Source organism: Schistocerca piceifrons, chromosome X, assembly GCF_021461385.2.
Source record: "Schistocerca piceifrons isolate TAMUIC-IGC-003096 chromosome X, iqSchPice1.1, whole genome shotgun sequence".
NCBI classification, from domain to species: Eukaryota; Metazoa; Arthropoda; class Insecta; order Orthoptera; family Acrididae; genus Schistocerca; species Schistocerca piceifrons.
In genome coordinates, this window is record NC_060149.1 from 958421830 (window position 1) to 958442331 (window position 20502).

Here is a 20502-nt window from a genome sequence, read left to right on the forward strand (position 1 = left end):
TACAGTGTATATCCACCTTTCGCAGCAATGCAGGCTGCTATTCTCCCATGGAGACGATTGTAGAGATGCTGGATGTAGTCCTGTTGAACGGCTTGCCATGCCATTTCCACCTGGCGCCTCAGTTGGACCAGCGTTCGTGCTGGACGTGCAGACCGCGTGAGACGACGCTTCATCCAGTCCCAAACATGCTCAATGGGGGACAGATCCGGAGATCTTGCTGGCCAGGGTAGTTGACTTACACCTTCTAGAGCACGTTGGGTGGCACGGGATACATGCGGACGTGCATTGTCCTGTTGGAACAGCAAGTTCCCTTGCCGGTCTAGGAATGGTAGAACGATGGGTTCGATGACGGTTTGGATGTACCGTGCACTATTCAGTGTCCCTCGACGATCACCAGTGGTGTACGGCCAGTGTAGGAGATCGCTCCCCACACCATGATGCCGGGTGTTGGCCCTGTGTGCCTCGGTCGTATGCAGTCCTGATTGTGGCGCTCACCTGCACGGCGCCAAACACGCATACGACCATCATTGGCACCAAGGCAGAAGCGACTCTCATCGCTGAAGACGACACGTCTCCATTCGTCCCTCCATTCACGCCTGTCGCGACACCACTGGAGGCGGGCTGCACGATGTTGGGGCGTGAGCGGAAGACGGCCTAACGGTGTGCGGGACCGTAGCCCAGCTTCATGGAGACGGTTGCGAATGGTCCTCACCGATACCCCAGGAGCAACAGTGTCCCTAATTTGGTGGGAAGTGGCGGTGCGGTCCCCTACGGCACTGCGTAGGATCCTACGGTCTTGGCATGCATCCGTGCGTCGCTGCGGTCCGGTCCCAGGTCGACGGGCACGTGCACCTTCCGCCGACCACTGGCGACAACATCGATGTACTGTGGACACCTCACGCCCCACGTGTTGAGCAATTCGGCGGTACGTCCACCCGGCTTCCCGCATGCCCACTATACGCCCTCGCTCAAAGTCCGTCAACTGCACATACTGTTCACATCCACGCTGTCGCGGCATGTTACCAGTGTTAAGGACTGCGATGGAGCTCCGTATGCCACGGCAAACTGGCTGACACTGACGGCGGCGGTGCACAAATGCTGCGCAGCTAGCGCCATTCGACGGCCAACACCGCGGTTCCTGGTGTGTCCGCTGTGCCGTGCGTGTGATCATTGCTTGTACAGCCCTCTCGCAGTGTCCGGAACAAGTATGGTGGGTCTGACACACCGGAGTCAATGTGTTCTTTTTTCCATTTCCAGGAGTGTAGTTTGGGGTATGATTGTTGTAATTAGAAAATGAATGTGTGCCTTGTGCACTATGTTGTTACAGTAATTTGGAGTTTATTTTGTACATCATCTGGTGTAAATTATAAGAATTTACGCAAAAACTTCTGTCTCTCAACAGCTTTCTTAATAACACTATTCCAGTAACTGGATATGCATATTGAAATATCTGTGTTGTATATTAGATTCTATGACCTGTACCGAGGCAATATTTTGCGGTTGCAAATTTTCTTGACTATTATTAAGTGTGTGTGTTTGTGTGTGTTGCTTATGCCCTACATACGAGTCCTCCAAGCTGCTGATGATCGGACCAATGTACGACATGCCAAAATGCTACGGCTGCATGGGGAGATACAATTAAATCCCATCCCCCCCCCCCTCTCTCTCTCTCTCTCTCTCACTCTCTCTCTCTCTCTCTCTCTCTCTCTCTCTCTCTCTCTCTCTCAAAGATCGGCAGGTTCAGGAATCTAACACAGAAAGAAATTAATCACAGTTTCTTTTTCATCTCTATCATACAATGTAGTCCAATTTTTTGCTAATACAGAAATAACATTTTGTGATTTATGTTCTCTACTCTTCAAAAGATCTAATGATGTCCTCATTCCTTTCTTATAAACAAAACAAGAAAAAATGACAATAATTGTCATTAAAATAAAACACACAACAGTGTCTCCATAGCATCAATGAGCACATCCTTTCAGCACCTTTGACCCAGGCAGTGAACACAGCAGCGGTCAGTCTATGACTTGCAGTAGGTGAATCCCAGTCAGCTGCATTGCTCATGCACCCCACATAAATAATAATAAACAAAATCTAGCAATACACATAACCAAGGCTTGATTTGTGACAGTATACCGCTGATGACGAAAAAAATTGGACCCAAAGATTTTGAGATGTGGTACAATAGAACTTTTGCTCTAGTTGAAGCGGTAAGATGCAAATGTTGTATTCACACTTTTAAAAAGCTCAGAAAAGTGTTATAACTTTTTCAGAAGTCTAAATCAAACTATGGAAACTCTCAGTAGGAACTTAGAAATATAGGAAATGATAGAGTGCTACTTACCATAAATACATGTTAAGAAGTCTATTTTTTTTTCTTTTAACAAATCTAGCACTGCATATTACTGCCAAATTAGTCATTACCTATGATTACCCCAGTGGCAGAAGTATGTATAATAATGTCAAAACGTTTGTGACACTACACACTAGGAGAAGCTCAAGTTTCAGATACACGTTGATTGCGTTCTTGATGATGCTATCTACATGTTCATCCACACTCTGCAAACCACTATGAAGAGTATGACAGAGGGTACATCTCACTGTACCAGATATTAAAGCTTGTTCATGTTTCAAGACCATTTAACTCTTTCTCTGCATGCTGTAATTAATCTAATATTGTCCTCACAGTTCCTATGGGAGCAATAGTTACAAGGTTGTAGCATATTCGTAGAGTCGTCTTTTGGAAAGCATACTTTCTTAGGATAGTGTACATCTTATCTTGAAGCGTCTGCCAATTCAGTTATTTCAGCATCTCTGTGACACTCTCCCTTGAGTCAAACAAACCTGTGACCATTTGATCTGCCCTTCTCTGCATGCGTTCAAATCCCCCATTAATCCATTTTGATACAGGTCCCACACATTTGAGCAATATTCTAGGATGGATCATACAAATGATTTGTAGAATGACTGCATTTCTATGGTATTCTACCAAAAAAAAATCTAACTCTTTCGCCTGCCTTACCCCTGAGTGGGCCCATATGACTGTTCCATTTCATATCCCTACAAAGTGCTTCACCCAGGTAATTGTATGAATAGACTTAATCCGAGCAAGACACCCTGATACTGTAGTCATACCACACCGCGTTTTCTTCATTTTGCAAAATGCACGATTTCACATGTCTGAACATTTAAAAGAAAGTTAGAAATTATCAAGATCTGACGAATGTTTGTACAATTTCTTTCAGACTGTACTTTATTCTAGATAAATGCACTATCTGTGAAAAGAGTGCTTTACTATTAATATTGTCTGCAAAGTCATTAAATTACATGAACACGAACAGCAATGGTCACAACATACCTCTCTATGACACATCTGAGGTTACTTCTACATCAGATGATGACTCCCCAGCCAAGATAACATGTAAGTCATTCCTACCAAAGTATCCTCAATTCCAGTGACAAATTTCACTCGATACCCCTCACGGTAGCAATTTTGATAATAAGCATCGATCTGGCACTAAGTCAAAAGCTGTTCAGAAATCGAGAAATACTGCCTGCACCTGTCGAGTCAGGAAGACGAAAGTTTTAAGGTCAGGTTGACAAAACAGATTTTTAATACTCTTGGAAACAACCCTAAAGTTTCTGACATAGTTCAGGGGAATGACAAAGGGATCTTTGACAGGCTGGATTAAATCTAGGCGGCGTCTCAGACCGACCAGAGTTACAACTTTAAAGGCTTCTACGCTGAGCAAATACAACGGGCTGTTGGAGGAAGAATGCAAAGGCAGCTTCTAGTAATGTGCAATTGCTATTCTGCATGGTCTTTAATGGCCATTATCAAATTTTAAAAAATTAAGAATAACAATAACACAGTACACAACAGGAAGGGTACAGCAGACTTTCCCTGATAGTTCCTTACATTACCTTTCCTTGATTTTTTTTTTTTTAAATGATAATGTTTCTAAGTCTTTCCTGGTTTCCATTGAAAGGTTTGGATTGTTTCAAAGATTAATTTACACATTTTTTAATATTTTAATGTATTCTAGGACAGGAACTCAAAGAGCACAAGTATAAAAAAACTGCATGTAGGACATTCATGTAAAGCTTCCCATTTTTAACTGCAAGGTAATGCCAGTCTATTTTGTTACAAGAAAATGAATCGGGACTTAGTTCTCCAGAGCTGATACTATTATAAGGAGTTGTGATGGAAGAACATGAGTTCCAAACAATGGATGCCTTGGATCTGTTTGCTGCTGCTTCTTTTTAATCTCTGCTGCTAATCCCATGAGTGAAAGATCTCTACCAATGAAAAAGTAGATTTGAATGACATCAAGTTTCTTCTCTTGTCGATAGTTGTTTCTACTGAAGAGAAATGAGTCTGGTCATCTTTGTCCATTTGCAGTAATTCAAAGGTGTCGTGGCACCTGACATGTATGTTTGAAAATAACAAACGATCAATATTTTAATTAACAAAAGTATTGACAGCAGTAAGCTGTATTTATCACATTCAAAAAGTTTGTAAAAGCTGTGGACTCTTGTTTTATCATGTCAATCCATTTGTGCCAATGGCTAACAGAGTACCATTCACGATCATGTCAAGTGGCAATAACAGTTTGCTTGCATCATAAATATTGAGTGTCAAAAGTTAATTCTAACAATATGAAATAGGACAGATTGCTACTCACCAGTTAGAGCAGGCAATGGGCAGCAGACAAGCATACTGAAAAAAAAAGAAACTGTCAGATACTATATACTCAAAAAAACACTTAGGTACTGAACGAATTATCCAAATACCAAATAGGGCTGAAATCAGTAAATGTGACATACATGTGAAGACAGAAAAATAATTACAGTTTCAGAAAAAACTGGACGATTTATTCAAGAGAAAGAGCATCACAAATTGGATGAGATGGTCCACCTCTGGCCCTTATACAAGCTTGGCTCTGGCTGATTGAGTTGTTGGATGTCCAACAGAGGGACATCATGCCAAATTCTATTCAAATGTCACGGTAGATAGTCAAAATCTCGAGGTGGTCTAACGGCCCTGCCCATAATGCTCCTTACATTCTCAATTGGGGAGAGATCCAGCAACTTTGCTGGCCAAGGTAGGGTTTGGCAAGCACAAGGACAAGCTGTGTGCGGACAGGCATTATCTTGCTGAAATGTAAGCAATGTATGGCTTGCCAAGAAGGGAAACAAAATAGGATGTACAGTATTGTCAACAGACGGCTATGCTGTAGGGGTGACATCCATGTCACACCTACAGCATAGTCGTCTGTTGACCAAAAGGAATCTGTTACGAAAAGAAATCGCACCCCAGATCATCAGTCCTGGTAGTTGGACCGTATGGGATGTGACATTCACGGTGGTATCCCACCGTCTGGGGCGTCTTCAGACACATCTGTGCTGATCATTGGGCCTCAGTTCATAGTGGGATTCATCACTGAAGCCAATTATATTCCAGTCAATGCAATTCCAGACCAGGGACGTGCCTGGGGACACACCAGATAGCAGTGCGATACCAACCCGGGTGCTGGCTGCCATACAGCCAAATGAGGACTGATGGTCTACTGTGCCATTTCTTTTCATAACAGGACCCCTTTGGTTGTCATCTGTGTCACCATTACAACACAGATATCTGTTCACGATATTACAAACCCCATTTTGTTTCTCTTCATGACAAGCCATCATTTGCTTACATTTCAGCAAGATAATGCCTGCCCACACACAATTCGTCTTCATACTTGCCACACGTTATCTTTGCCAGCAAGGTCACGGGATCTCTCCCCAACTGAGTATGTCTGGGGCATTATGGGCAGGGCCACCCAACCAGCTCATGATTTAGACAATACAATGCGCCACTTGGATAGAATTTGGCTTGATGTCCCTCAGTAGGACATCCAACATATCTATCAATGCCAAGCTTGTTCAAGAGTCAGAGGTGGACCAACTTGCTCAATTTGTGAAGCTCTTTCTCTTGAATAAATGATTCAATTTTTCTGACATTGTAATTTTTTTTTTTTTTTTTTTTGTCTGTGCACGTACATCACATCTACATATTTCCATCCCACACAGATAATTCTTTCATGCTGCATAATGTTTATTTTTATCTTACGAGTGTAATGTAATGGACAGAGCCCACCTCAGCATAGGGAGTCTCTGCTGGTTGGGAGTGTGGAGGTGGACAGACAGAGAGAGGTGTACTAGGGGGACAGTAACAGTGTGTGAGGTTGGAATGGGAGCAGGGGAGGGCATTGAGGTGTGGGGCCACAGGAACGAAGCCTAGCTGCGACATATTCTTCACTCCTGTAAACCCCCGTTACCTAAACCTTTGCTAGTCTCTCTGTCTCACATATCTAGGCCTTTACCTGCTCCCACCCCAGCCTCACACCACCACACCTGCTTGATGAGGACTGTCCCATACTTTCTAATATCTAAACATCTTCCTTCAATGCGCCAGTCTGCCACTCAGTGTCTCCTCTAGGTGGGGAGCAGAAAGCTATCCTATTTCATATTATTGTTATTCCATCCCAGATTTCCCAATGCTTAAAAATTAATTTTAGGCTTGCCGTAAAGTATTACACAAACACTAAGTGGTTATTTTTTCTGATATTCAAATTATATTTTACTCTCATTTTTGTCCCTTTATCTAATCAACTTTGCAGTGTGACATTTCTGACAAAAGTACGAGTTATTCAGAAAGTAGGTAAAAAGTAGTGAATTCTTCCTTTGAATCACTCTCACTTTGTCTCAGGCGCGAGCAAATGTGTGTACCCGTATATGCGTTTAGCTGTATCAAATTATCTTCCCCAACACACAAAATGGGGGTCATTATTCAATTTATCTTGAAAGTATGTGTGAAACGCACTTTCCACAAAAATGCTCAGATGCATAACTCTCAAAATATGTGTTTGAACAATAGGTCTGGAATTTTTAAAGACAAGGTGAAGAAACCATTGGATTGTATAATTTTTTATTAATCACAAAGAAACAACATGAATCAAAGACATCAACAACAGCATTGGAAGTTCAAGTGAATTGTCTGCCTCCAATTCTGATCACAGAGAAACACTCCAATAGGAAAGAGGGCACAACACCCTGCTCCATTTTCAAAAGCTGCAATGTCAAATATTACAACCTGTAACAAAAAAAGGTCATGTGATAAATATTGTTTACATATCGATTACAGTAACAGAGGCATATATGGTCTAATAGGAAGGGGGAACAGAAGGGCAGGACATGGGGAACAATGAACAGATGAGATGTGAAACCACGGTAAGTTAATAGTGGCGATAATGCCAGTTAATGACATGTGTGGGAAAAGCAACCACTCTTGCAACTCAGAGCTACTCTTGTTTCTGCAACTGATCTTCCGTTCTTTCATTGTTCCTATATTTCTCATATTAATAATTCTAGTTATAGAAGGTTTTCTAACTAAAAGCTTATTAGCATTTTGTAATGAAACCGATAAACAATACAGTCTCATTCTCTAATGGAAGAACACAGTACATCGCGTTCGTAAATAACTTGATCCAACAAAACTTTTCATATGAGTATCTGGACATTCATTACATGACATTTAATTTTAAGTATCAATACAAACACTTACATAAAACATTATTTACACTCAAAACCCATTATTCAAAACTGATGTCCATATGTGTAACTGTTTACAGTAGCAATTATTAATATAGTTACTATTGCTAGCTTTAATATGGATTGTTAAAACGTTTAGAACGTTAACTTAAAAATGAACTGTAAGCAAAATCTTTTCTGTTAAAAAGTTAATGTTGAAACCACTGGAGAAACATTATAATGTATTATTGTAGTCATCATGTACACTGAAAAAAAAAAAAAAATTGCAACACCAATAAGTAGTTAACGTAGAGTAATGAAATTTCAGGAACATATATGTCTAAGTAACTTATTTAAGTGATTAACGTTGCAAGATCACAGGATAATATAAGTGCGAGATACACCATTGCAAATGTGATACACTAATATATTGAAATCCAGTGTAACTGCCCGAATGTAAGGATGCAAACGTACATGCATTGTGCTGGATATGAGTTTGTGGGATGAAGTTCCATGCCTGTTTCACATTGTCATCAAAACAGGGATGGTTAATGCTGTTTTTGGGAGACACTGGAGTTCTTCGATGATGTCCCGTGTGCACTGAATTGGAGCCAGACCTGGTGTTTAAACAGGTCAAGGCAACATGTTGACATACTGTAGAGTATACACCCATGCCTCCATCTTTGCTACCCTCCCTGTTTACCTCTACCCTGTTGCTTCATAACCTGGGTTGTGAGTAACTGAATCCACTTTCTCTTCTTCCCCTTCTTTCCCCTCTCTCCTCCCCGATGAAGGAACAAAGTTCCAAAAGCTAGGATACGTAAATTTTCTGTTATGTTTTGTGTATCTATTGGATGTACTGGCCAGCCCCTCTATCTCTTTGTTAGTATTTGTTTCACGTCTTTATATGAGATTTTCCATCATCACAATAATGTTAGTTTATAATTTATGGACAGCCTAATCCATTATTTCCTGTCAAGGTTTGAAACTTTAGTAAATCATAATTTTTGTCTTGGTAAAATAAAGGTGATTAGATGTTTCCCTCATGCACATGTAAGAGACTGTCAGTTCACATCTACGTTTATAATCTGCAATCCACCAGGAGGTGCATGGTACAGGGTAAGTCCCATTGTACCAGTTATCAGGGTTTCTTGCTGTTTCATTCATGTATGGAGCGTGGAAGAATGATTGTCTGAATTTGTCTGAATGCCTCTGTGTGAGCAGTAATCATTCTAATCTTATCTTCACGACCTCTGTGAGAGCAATATGTGGGGGGCTGTAGTATATCCCTAGAGTAATCATTTAAAGACAGTTCTTGAAACTTTGCTAATACACTTTCTTGGTAGAAAAGGCGTGGGAAGTTGGGCGACAAGTGCAGCCAATTCGGTCAGGGAGACTGTACCACCTGGAAGGAGATAGACACTGCAGACGGTTATGTCCTGGGTAGTCCTTATGCGGACAGCCACAGCTTCCAAAGATGTTTGAAGGGGCACAGGAGCTCTATATACAGAGGTAAGGACATACACGCAGGCTCCACCTGACACACTATTGTAAGTGCTACGGTTGCAGTAATAACCCCTGTATCCACAGAGGACAGGGGTCCGCATTGCCGGGAAACAGGTTTCCTGGAGAGCAATGCATAAAGCAGGTGTCATGCTTACAAGCTGACATAGCTCAGGTAGATGGCTAAAATAAGCACCACAATTCCACTGGAGGATTGTACAAAGCGTGTCCTGTACAAGCATTCAGGCACTGAAAATGCAAATTACTGGGCAGGGTCACATGCTGCCACCGACTGAGTGACGGACGTCGCTACGGCCATCATTTCTGAGGAGACGGCGAGACCCAGGTCATCAGGGGACGCAAAGAGCTCGACCTCATCCTCAGAGGCTGAGCTGACAGGAAGTGTTGGTGCGGGAACCACTGGGTCCTTATCCTTCTTGGAGAGCTTCCTCTTCTCTCTCTTGTCTTTGGGAGGAGGGTTGGCATGCTGGGAGGGCTTTTCTGACGCATTATCAGGAACAGAGGAAGAGCGTGAAGCCCTTCGACCAGCAGCTGGTGGCTTCTTCAGCCACTGGCTAGTGTCTTGTGAGACACTGGGGAAGTCCTTGGAAGGGACTCCCCCAAGGGATCCCTTCCGAACAAGTGAGGCCGGAGGAGGCTGTTGCGTCTCCGGCTGAGCAGCCGGAGAGAGCTGTCGCTTCCCCGGCTGAGGAGCCGGAGAGGGCTGTCGCCACTCTGGCTGAGAGGTGGGGACCGACGTCCCCGGTTGCTTGGGGCGCACTGCTCCCAAACTGGGTGTTTTGGGAGCAGTGGAAGAGAGAGTGGCCCCCAACGGTGGTGGAGCAGGCGAAACGTGACTGTTCGGTGGGCCAACTGTGAAAGGAGTCTTTGCAGGAACTGGTGGCTGCAGTGTTACAGCAGCATAACTCTTCAACATAGGTGTGGGGTTGAGTCATTCTAATTTCTTCCTCGCCTCTTGGTAAGTTAAACGGTCCAGGGTCTTAATTTCTTGTATCTTCCGCTCTCGTTGGTAGGCTGCACAGTCTGGCGAGCAGGGAGAATGATGCTCCCCACAGTTAACGCAGGTGGGAGGTGGAGCACACGGAGCATTTGGATGCGAAGGTCGTCCACAATCGCGACACGTGGGGCTGGCAGTGCATCTGGAGGACACGTGTCCGAATTTCCAGCACTGGAAGCATCGCATAGGGGGCGGGACATAGGGCTTGAAATCGCACCGGTAGATCATGACCTTGACCTTCTCAGGCAAGCAGTCGCCCTCGAAGGCCAGGATGAAAGCACCGGTAGCGATCCTATTATCCTTGGGTCCCCTAAAGACACGACGAACGAAGTGTGCACCTCGTCGTGCCAGGTTCTCCCGTAGCTCGTCATCAGACGGTAGCAGAAGATCTTTATGAAAGATAATCCCCTGGACCAAATTTAGTGACTTATGGGGAGTGACGTTAACAGGTATGTCACCAAGCTTCTCACAGGCGAGCAACGCCCTTGACTGTGCAGAGGAAGGTGCTTGTATAAAAATGGCCCCGCTCCGCATTTTGGAAAGAGAGGCCACTTCCCCGAACTTATCTTCAAGATGGGTCACAAAGAACAGAGGCTTAGTCCCCAAAAATGAATCCCCATCAGTTCTGCTGCACACAAGATATCGCGGTGAATATGGCTCCTGTCTGTCCGCAGCCCTGCGTCCCTCCCAGGCCGTGGCTAGGGAAGGGAACGATTTGGGGTTATATGCCACAGCGTTAAAGTCTACTTTACCGCGCTTAGAGACGTTGGTGGTCGTGCTACCACCGGATTGAGATTGTACCCGCTTCATTGCGGGGTATCCGCCCCGATGCCACCCACTCCGACCAGGGGCTCTCCCCACGGGTGCCATCCAGCCACAGCAAAGGCCACCTAGCAGGATGGCCGTTGCCGGGAGTCCTGATGCCCCGGAGAGACGGGCATCTACTCCTTGGCTTACGTGGGGAGGCGGCAGCGCAGGCATCGGCAGTAAGATCCCTGTGTTGTCAGGGGCTACAACCTAGAGGGTACATGACGACCCCACCACAACGGGCTGGCTACCGTGCTGGATTTTGGGTGCCATGGGTAGTCCATAGTGATCGTGGGTGCAGATTATGATGCACTAAGGGCGTAACTTACACAATCCATCAGGTGTGTATGCCCAAAATGAGGGATGGAGGGTGCAGTTACGACACCCAGACGATAAAGATTGCCAAGGTCTTAGGGCACAGAGGACTGATGGTGCACCACGTAAGGGGTCCTTCCCCAAAAGGCTCTTACTTCTGTTGAATTTGGAAAAATGGAGGTCAAACCCTAATGGGGACCATCACATTAAAGGCCGAAACAGTTGAGACTCCTTTTAGTCGCCTCTTACGACAGGCAGGAATACCGCGGGCCTATTCTAACCCCCGAACCCGCATGGGGGAAATGGACACAGACAGACAGTGATTGTTGGTAATGAGGATCACCCTGTGGCTAAACATGCCTTGGTGCACGGCCAGCACATCTTGGCACAGTGTTACACTGTCCGGGTTATCTGGATACTTCCCACTAACACCAACCTGTCAGAACTCCGGAGATGGGAACTTGCCCTTCAGTATATCCTCTCTTCTCGTTATCCGCCAGGCCTCAACCTCCGCTAATTTCAAGTTGCCGCCACTCGTACCTCACCTGTCTTTCAACATCATTTTTGCCTCTGTACTTCTGCCTCGACTGACATCTCTGCCCAAACTCTTTGTCTTTAAATATGTCTGCTTGTGTCTGTGTATGTGTGGTTGGATATGGGTGTGTGTGCAAGTGTATACCTGTTCTTTTTCCCCCTAAGGTAAGTCTTCCCGCTCCGGGGATTGGAATGACTCCTTACCCTCTCCCTTAAAACCCACATCTCTTCGTCTTTCCCTCTCCTTCCCTCTTTCCTGATGAAGCAATCGTTGGCTGTATATCTATACACACACACACACACACACACACACACACACACACACACACACACACAAAGATGTAGTGACTTACCAAATGAAAGTGCTGGCAGGTCAAAAGACACACAAACAAACACAAACATACACACAAAATTCAAGCTTTCGCAACAAACTGTTGCCTCATCAGGAAAGAGGGAAGGAGAGGGAAAGACGAAAGGATGTGGGTTTTAAGGGAGAGGGTAAGGAGTCATTCCAATCCCGGGAGCGGAAAGACTTACCTTAGGGGGAAAAAAGGACGGGTATACACTCGCACACACATACATATCCATCCACACATATACAGACACAAGCAGACATATTTAAAGACAAAGAGTTTGGGCAGAGATGTCAGTCGAGGCAGAGGCAAAGATGTTATTGAATGACAGGTGAGGTATGAGTGGCGGCAACTTGAAATTAGCGGAGACTGAGGCCTGGTGGATAACGGGAAGAGAGGATGTATTGAAGAGCAAGTTCCCATCCCCGGAGTTCGGATAGGTTGGTGTTAGTGGGAAGTATCCAGATAACCTGGACGGTGTAACACTGTGGCCAAGATGTGCTGGCCGTGCACCAAGGCATGTTTAGCCACAGGGTGATCCTCATTACCAACAAACACTGTCTGCCTGTGTCCATTCATGCGAATGGACAGTTTGTTGCTGGTCATTCCCACATAGAATGCGTCACAGTGTAGGCAGGTCAGTTGGTAGATCACGTGGGTGCTTTCACACATGGCTCTGCCTTTGATCGTGTACACCTTCGGGTTACAGGACTGGAGTAGGTGGTGGTGGGAGGGTGCATGGGACAGGTTTTACACCGGGGGCGGTTACAAGGGTAGGAGCCAGAGGGTAGGGAAGGTGGTTTGGGGATTTCATAGGGATGAACTAACAGGTTACGAAGGTTAGGTGGACGGCGGAAAGACACTCTTGGTGGAGTGGGGAGGATTTCATGAAGGATGGATCTCATTTCAGGGCAGGATTTGAGGAAGTCGTATCCCTGCTGGAGAGCCACATTCAGAATCTGATCCAGTCCCGGAAAGTATCCTGTCACAAGTGGGGCACTTTTGTGGTTCTTCTGTGGGAGGTTCTGGGTTTGAGAGGATGAGGAAGTGGCTCTGGTTATTTGCTTCTGTACCAGGTCAGGAGGGTAGTTGCGGGATGCGAAAGCTGTTTTCAGGTTGTTGGTATAATGGTTCAGGGATTCCGGACTGGAGCAGATTCGTCTGCCACGAAGACCTAGGCTGTAGGGAAGGGACCGTTTGATGTGGAATGGGTGGCAGCTGTCATAATGGAGGTACTGTTGCTTGTTGGTGGGTTTGATGTGGACGGACGTGTGAAGCTGGCCATTGGACAGATGGAGGTCAACATCAAGGAAAGTGGCATGGGATTTGGAGTAGGACCAGGTGAATCTGATGGAACCAAAGGAGTTGAGGTTGGAGAGGAAATTCTGGAGTTCTTCTTCACTGTGAGTCCAGATCATGAAGATGTCATCAATAAATCTGTACCAAACTTTGGGTTGGCAGGCCTGGGTAACCAAGAAGGCTTCCTCTAAGCGACCCATGAATAGGTTGGCGTACGAAGGGGCCATCCTGGTACCCATGGCTGTTCCCTTTAATTGTTGGTATGTCTGGCCTTCAAAAGTGAAGTAGTTGTGGGTCAGGATGAAGCTGGCTAAGGTAATGAGGAAAGAGGTTTTAGGTAGGGTGGCAGGTGATCGGCGTGAAAGGAAGTGCTCCATCGCAGCGAGGCCCTGGACGTGCGGGATATTTGTGTATAAGGAAGTGGCATCAATGGTTACAAAGATGGTTTCTGGGGGTAACGGATTGGGTAAGGATTCCAGGCGTTCGAGAAAGTGGTTGGTGTCTTTGATGAAGGATGGGAGACTGCACGTAACGGGTTGAAGGTGTTGATCTACGTAGGCAGAGATACGTTCTGTGGGGGCTTGGTAACCAGCTACAATGGGGCGGCCGGGATGATTGGGTTTGTGAATTTTAGGAAGAAGGTAGAAGGTAGGGGTGCGGGGTGTCGGTGGGGTCAGGAGGTGGATGGAGTCAGGTGAAAGGTATTGTATGGGGCCTAAGGTTCTGAGGATTCCTTGAAGCTCCGCCTGGACTTCAGGAATGGGATTACCTTGGCAAACTTTGTATGTGGTGTTGTCTGAAAGCTGACGCAGTCCCTCAGCCACATACTCCCGACGATAAAGTACCACGGTCATGGAACCCTTGTCCGCCGGAAGAATGACGATGGACCGGTCAGCCTTCAGATCACGGATAGCCTGGGCTTCAGCAGTGGTGATGTTGGGAGTAGGATTAAGGTTTTTTAAGAAGGATTGAGAGGCAAGGCTGGAAGTCAGAAATTCCTGGAAGGTTTGGAGAGGGTGATTTTGAGGAAGAGGAGGTGGGTCCCACTGTGACGGAGGACGGAACTGTTCCAGGCAGGGTTCAATTTGGATAGTGTCTTGGGGAGTTGGATCATTAGGGGTAGGATTAGCTGAGATGAAGTTAATGCTACAGTTGTACATCCAGAAGCCAAAAGAAGGAAAGCATTGGGAGGTGGAGGAGAAAGTGGTATGTTATCTACAAAAAAATATAAATGTAAGTGGTATAAATGTCAACAACGTACACAAACAATAGTGAACCAGGGAAGAGCAACAAACATTATGATGCGGAATGTCTAGCAAGTAACACAGTGCCCCAGGTGTTTGAGGATTTTTTTTTTTTCTGAGAAACTAATGGATACTATTATTGAACAAAGCGAAATTTATGCTTGCCAACATAACAGAATAAATTTTCTGCTAACCAAAGAAGAACTAAAATTATTTATTGGCGTACTACTTCTGAGTGGTTATCATAAGCTTCCCCACAAGAATAAGTACTGGGAACAGGTTCCTGATGTCGGTGTTCCTTTAGTCTTCAACTCCGGGTCAAGAAATAGGTTTTGGGAAATAAAGAGATTCATTCATCTCAATGACAACTCCAAAATAGACAGAAACGACAAGATGTACAAACTGAGGTTATAATTTGAAATGCTGAAATAGGAATTTGGTAAATTTGGCGTATTTCATTCAGAACTCTCAACTGATGAAATAATGGTACATTATTATGGCAAACATTCAGCTAAAATGTTTCTGAGGGGAAAGCCTATCAAATTTGGATATAAAATTTGGTGTCTTACAAGTTCCAATGGCTTTCTTTATAATTTTTCACCATACCGTGGCAAGACTGACAACAAACAGGAGCCCTTAGGATTGACAGTCTGTCACGCTGACCACTCAGCTACCAGGGCGGACAGCAAATTGATGGGAGGACGGGTGAGCACAGATGTACGACTAGATCCAGGAAATCATTTCTTTGTGCCAAGTAAAACACAGAAGAGATGTGCTTACTGCAAGAAAAAAAACAACAAAAATTTGTGATAGGTGCAATGTTGGTGTACATGATAAGTATTTTGCTTCATTTCATACTGAATATGCATTCCATAATATTAAAATATTCTTTATTTAATGTTTGTGTTGCTTCTTACAATATTATGCATGGAGAATAAGATTGTGAATCTGGATAGCGCATTTGGCCAATGTCCCAAAAATGGGACGTCTGTAGTTTTTGTTCTAATAAACTGAAACTTTTCAAAACAACTTTTTATTCAATTTATCACTCAATGTAACATATTTATGTATAAAAGTTTGCAAAAAAAAGATCCAATAGTGTTCTGGCCGGTAGAGCATTAAGGGAAAACCAGATGTAACACAAAATGTCTGGCAGAAAATCTGCTACAGGAACTACATCACAAACCCCGACTGCTCACAGATTATGCAAAGGACAATGGTAACTTCCGAAAATTCTCAAAAATACACATTTATTTGCATTGATATACAATGAAATTCAGGGGTGATGTATACTTTGGCTGAGCTGTGAACCACAAAGCATTGATTTGCTACGTAAATTACGTATACAAAACACTGGTAGCACTAACTTACAAAGTATAGTTTTGCAGGCATCTCAAAATTCTGAAACTAAACTATTTCTCACATAATTGGACAACAAAATAAGAGACAGACTATTGTGAATGAGGATGATAGGCATACTGTTCTAAAAATTTTTGAAAGAGCACAATTTAGTTTAAGCCTACAATTGACGCTAATAGTACTAGTTTATCACGGGATTCCCAAATGTTTGAAATTTCACAACATATCAGAATTCAAACAAGTATCGATACAATCAATGAAAAATTACGCAGAAGTGACATGAACAGCAAAATATACTAATATAGAACTTCAAATAGACACATTATCTAGTACAAACAGTCCCCACATAAGGGAAAATTCCTAAGTCAGCTTTATTTAAATGGGTAAATAAAATAAATAACAAAACTGGAAATTGTCCCTCCTCTTGCAATGGATTGCTACTGGACAACTGCTTTTGTACATTAAATGGAGAGTACAGTACACATCTAATTAACACCAATGGATTTATTTTCACAGAATAACAATCTTTGGATACTGTACTGCATAGTGTGGGAATTCTGAGACATTCTGGGTTGCTGCAGAGTGATTCATTTTCTAAAATAGACAGTGTAGTGGTGTACACTGTTAACACACTAGGCATATTACACGGGCCACTTGTTCACTCCTTTTGTACACACATCAGTTAGACTGAGGTAGCAATGGAGTTTAAAAGAAGACATTCATACATGGCACTGAATTTAAGATAGAAGTGAATTTAAAGCAGTATTTGGAATCTCTTCATGCAATAAAGCAACAGTCTGCTGCTGATGTAATGATTTCTGAGACACACTCTTGAAGACTGAAGTCAATAATGACAGCCACTACTGAAGGAAACTAGCTTCACCTCTGGATAATGATGACTGAAGAGGACAGCTCCCCACTGTCTCTACCAACAAAATTAATGCAATCTTTGAATCAGATCAGAACTAGTTTGTTGAGTTCCTGCATGGCAATCTTCAGATCAGAAAAATAGTTGTGAAGATCAGAAAAATAGTTGTTAGATACAACACCTTTTAACACTTGAGTAAAAAAACTTGCTGCTAAATCCTGATATTAAACAGTTGAAAAATTTGATTCTCAGTGGTCAAAAGCAGCATACAATAACTAATGACAGAAAACAACTGTACCAATCTTAGAAACAAACATGTGATAGACCTTCTCAGAACACACCCATATGGCAAAAGTGAAAAAGAGGACACAAAAATTATTAATGTCATTGGATGAAAATGATACTTTTCAACTTAAGATAATATAGTTACTAAAAATATTTTTAGTTAAGCAACTAGTTTCAGCTCGAAAAGCCATTTTTTGGTTTACACACATAGCGAGGTCTCACAGAAATAAAAAGACAGCAAACTCACACTATGTGCTACTGTTCATCATGGCTTACAAATTACAGTAGAAATGCTACTGTTTGTTGTACTTTAAAAACATTTAAAATGGCTTTTTGGGCCAGAACTAACTGTACAGGGTGATTCAAAAAGAATACCACAACTTTAAAAATGTGTATTTAATGAAAGAAACATAATATAACCTTCTGTTATACATCATTACAAAGAGTATTTAAAAAGGTTTTTTTTTCACTCAAAAACGAGTTCAGAGATGTTCAATATGGCCCCCTCCAGACACTCGAGCAATATCAACCCGATACTCCAACTCGTTCCACACTCTCTGTAGCATATCAGGCGTAACAGTTTGGATAGCTGCTGTTATTTCTCGTTTCAAATCATCAATGGTGGCTGGGAGAGGTGGCCGAAACACCATATCCTTAACATACCCCCATTAAAAAAAATAAATAAATAAATAAAAAAAATAAAAAAAAAATCGCAGGGGGTAAGATCAGCGCTTCTTGGAGGCCAGTGATGAAGTGCTCTGTCACGGGCTGCCTGGCGGCCGATCCATCGCCTCGGGTAGTTGACGTTCAGGTAGTTACGGACAGATAAGTGCCAATGTGGTGGCGCTCCATCCTGCTGAAATACGAATTATTGTGCTTCTTGTTCGAGCTGAGGGAACAGCCAATTCTCTAACATCTCCAGATACTGTAGTCCAGTTACAGTAGCACCTTCGAAGAAAAAGGGACCAAAATCTTTATTGGCTGAAATGGCACAGAAAACGTTCACCTTAGGCGAGTCACGTTCATACTGAGTTGTTTCCCGCGGATTCTCAGTGCCCCATATACAGACATTGTGACGGTTGACTTTCCCGTTAGTGTGGAAAGTTGCTTCATCACTAAACACAATCTTTGAAACGAAAGATTCATCTGTTTCCATTTGAGCAAGGATAAAATCACAGAAATCGATTCTTTTAATCTTATCAGCTGCAGACAGTGCTTGAACCAATTTCAGACGATAAGGTTTCATAACTAACCTTTTTCGTAGGACTCTCCATACAGTTGAATGTGGAATTTGCAGCTCTCTGCTAGCTCTGCAAGTCGATTTTCCTGGGCTGCGAACAAATGCTTGCTGGATGCGTGCTACATTTTCATCACTCGTTTTCGGCCGTCCAGAACTTTTCCCTTTGTACAAACACCCATTCTCTGTAAACTGTTTATACCAACGTTTAATACACCACCTATCAGGAGGTTTAACACCATACTTCATTCAAAATGCACGCTGAACAACTGTCGTCGATTCACTTCTGCCATACTCAATAACACAAAAAGCTTTCTGTTGAGCGGTCACCATCTTAGCATCAACTGACGCTGACGCCTAGTCAACAGCGCCTCAAGCGAACAAATGTACAATTAAATGAAACTTTATAGCTCCCTTAATTCGCCGACAGATAGTGCTTAGCTCTGCCTTTTGTCGTTGCAGAGTTTTAAATTCCTAAAGTTGTGGTATTCTTTTTGAATCACCCTGTATAATTAAGGAGAGGTCTTATTAAAATACAACAGCTTAAATGGAAAAAATATCACCTTCATTCATTATGAAGGTTGTCGTAATGTCAGAGACATTTTGAATGTATCACACATATGTAAATTTAATTACCTGAGCAGATCAGTATCCTTCATCACTCCAAGTAATGTTGTAAACAGGATATGCAGTCTTCAGAATTTCTACAGTCTTGCTGTGGTCTGCCTTCCCAAGCCCCTGAAATGAAGCAGTCCTTGGGTATTTTAAAACTAAAGTACAATTAAACAGTGTGCTACATATCACAATAATAATTAAACACTAAAACGAGAACTCTTAACTACAACTACATCATAAGTAAACAATGTGCTTGTACGTACACTAAAACTGCATCTAATACAGAGCACATGAAACCGTAAAGCAATCTGAAATTTTCTACACCACACATCACAACACAAAAGCAGCAGAAAAAGGGAGTGTGTAAAGACCATCAGAACAGATGTGCAAGATGCAGCATCAGAATTAATTTTTCTATTGATGGGTCTGGCATTGTACACAACACTGAAACACAAGCAGCAGTAACCGTGCAAAAAAATTAAACACGTACCCACAATCTGCAACTGTATTAACTGTGTTAAATGAAACAGGTAGGTCACAAAATGTGTGAAACACAGTCTGAAAAGTATAAAATAGGTGCGAGGGGTACAGAGGAATCATTTGGTCTGCTCCAAGTGCAAGGAATTGTTGATTTGAGTAATTATGACAACTGTCCTGGCAACTGGAAAAAGTCTTGTAAAAACACCAGGCTCACCACAATTCATGTGCTGCCGTAACTATACTCAATCAAAAGATACAGAAGCTGGTAATAATAATAATAATAATAATAATAATAATAATAATAATAATAATAATGTCATAAAATTATGGGACAGAAGATCCTCTCTCTCTCTCTCTCTCTCTCTCTCTCTCTCTCTCTCTCTCGCTACATATACAACTCTCTCTCGCTAAATATACAAGTGGAAGCAAGGATTGTGGCCTCAAAAGTAATCTGAAAGGTGTAAGAAAAAATCCTGAATCAGATTGAACAGCACAGTTGGTATCAGCCTTGTCCACGGAAGGCAAGGTTTCAGGATGTAGGCCTGGCCCGGCACATAGTTTTAATTTGTCAGGAAGTTTCATAATCATGGCTGCTACCCAGAACAACAGTAGCCATTTCAACCATAACACTTGTCCACAACACCACGCCCAAATTATTGTACACAGTTGTAAGAAGCATGATGATGATTTACAGGTATTAACATCTGGTGACATTTACTTCTGACCATCTAACAAGGTATTCTATAATTTGTGCCATGTAACCAAAGCAGAAACTGCTTTCCCATGGAGGAGCTTGGCGTATAACATTCTTAAAAGCTTTAAAAATACTTGAATTATAGGGCACACAACGTATGAACAGAAACTTCACTGTTCTTAAAATACTTTTTGTTAACTGTGGTCTGCAGCTTATACGAATTGTAGAAATGACATCATGTAACACTTTAAGCTGTTGATAATTTTTTTTTACGATGCAACCAGTTTTGGTCAAAGACCATTTTCGAGCACCTGTT

General features: G+C 42.9%; 1 long non-coding RNA gene across 1 annotated transcript in view; it reads right to left on the reverse strand.

The window, feature by feature from the left end:
- Positions 1-19120: 19120 nt before the first annotated feature.
- LOC124721811 overlaps positions 19121-20502 on the reverse strand; it is a 30127-nt gene continuing 28745 nt past the window's right edge. Inside the window, exon 4 of the long non-coding RNA XR_007006397.1 lies at positions 19121-19135. This is a non-coding gene — a long non-coding RNA (uncharacterized LOC124721811). The remainder of the gene's footprint in view (positions 19136-20502) is intronic.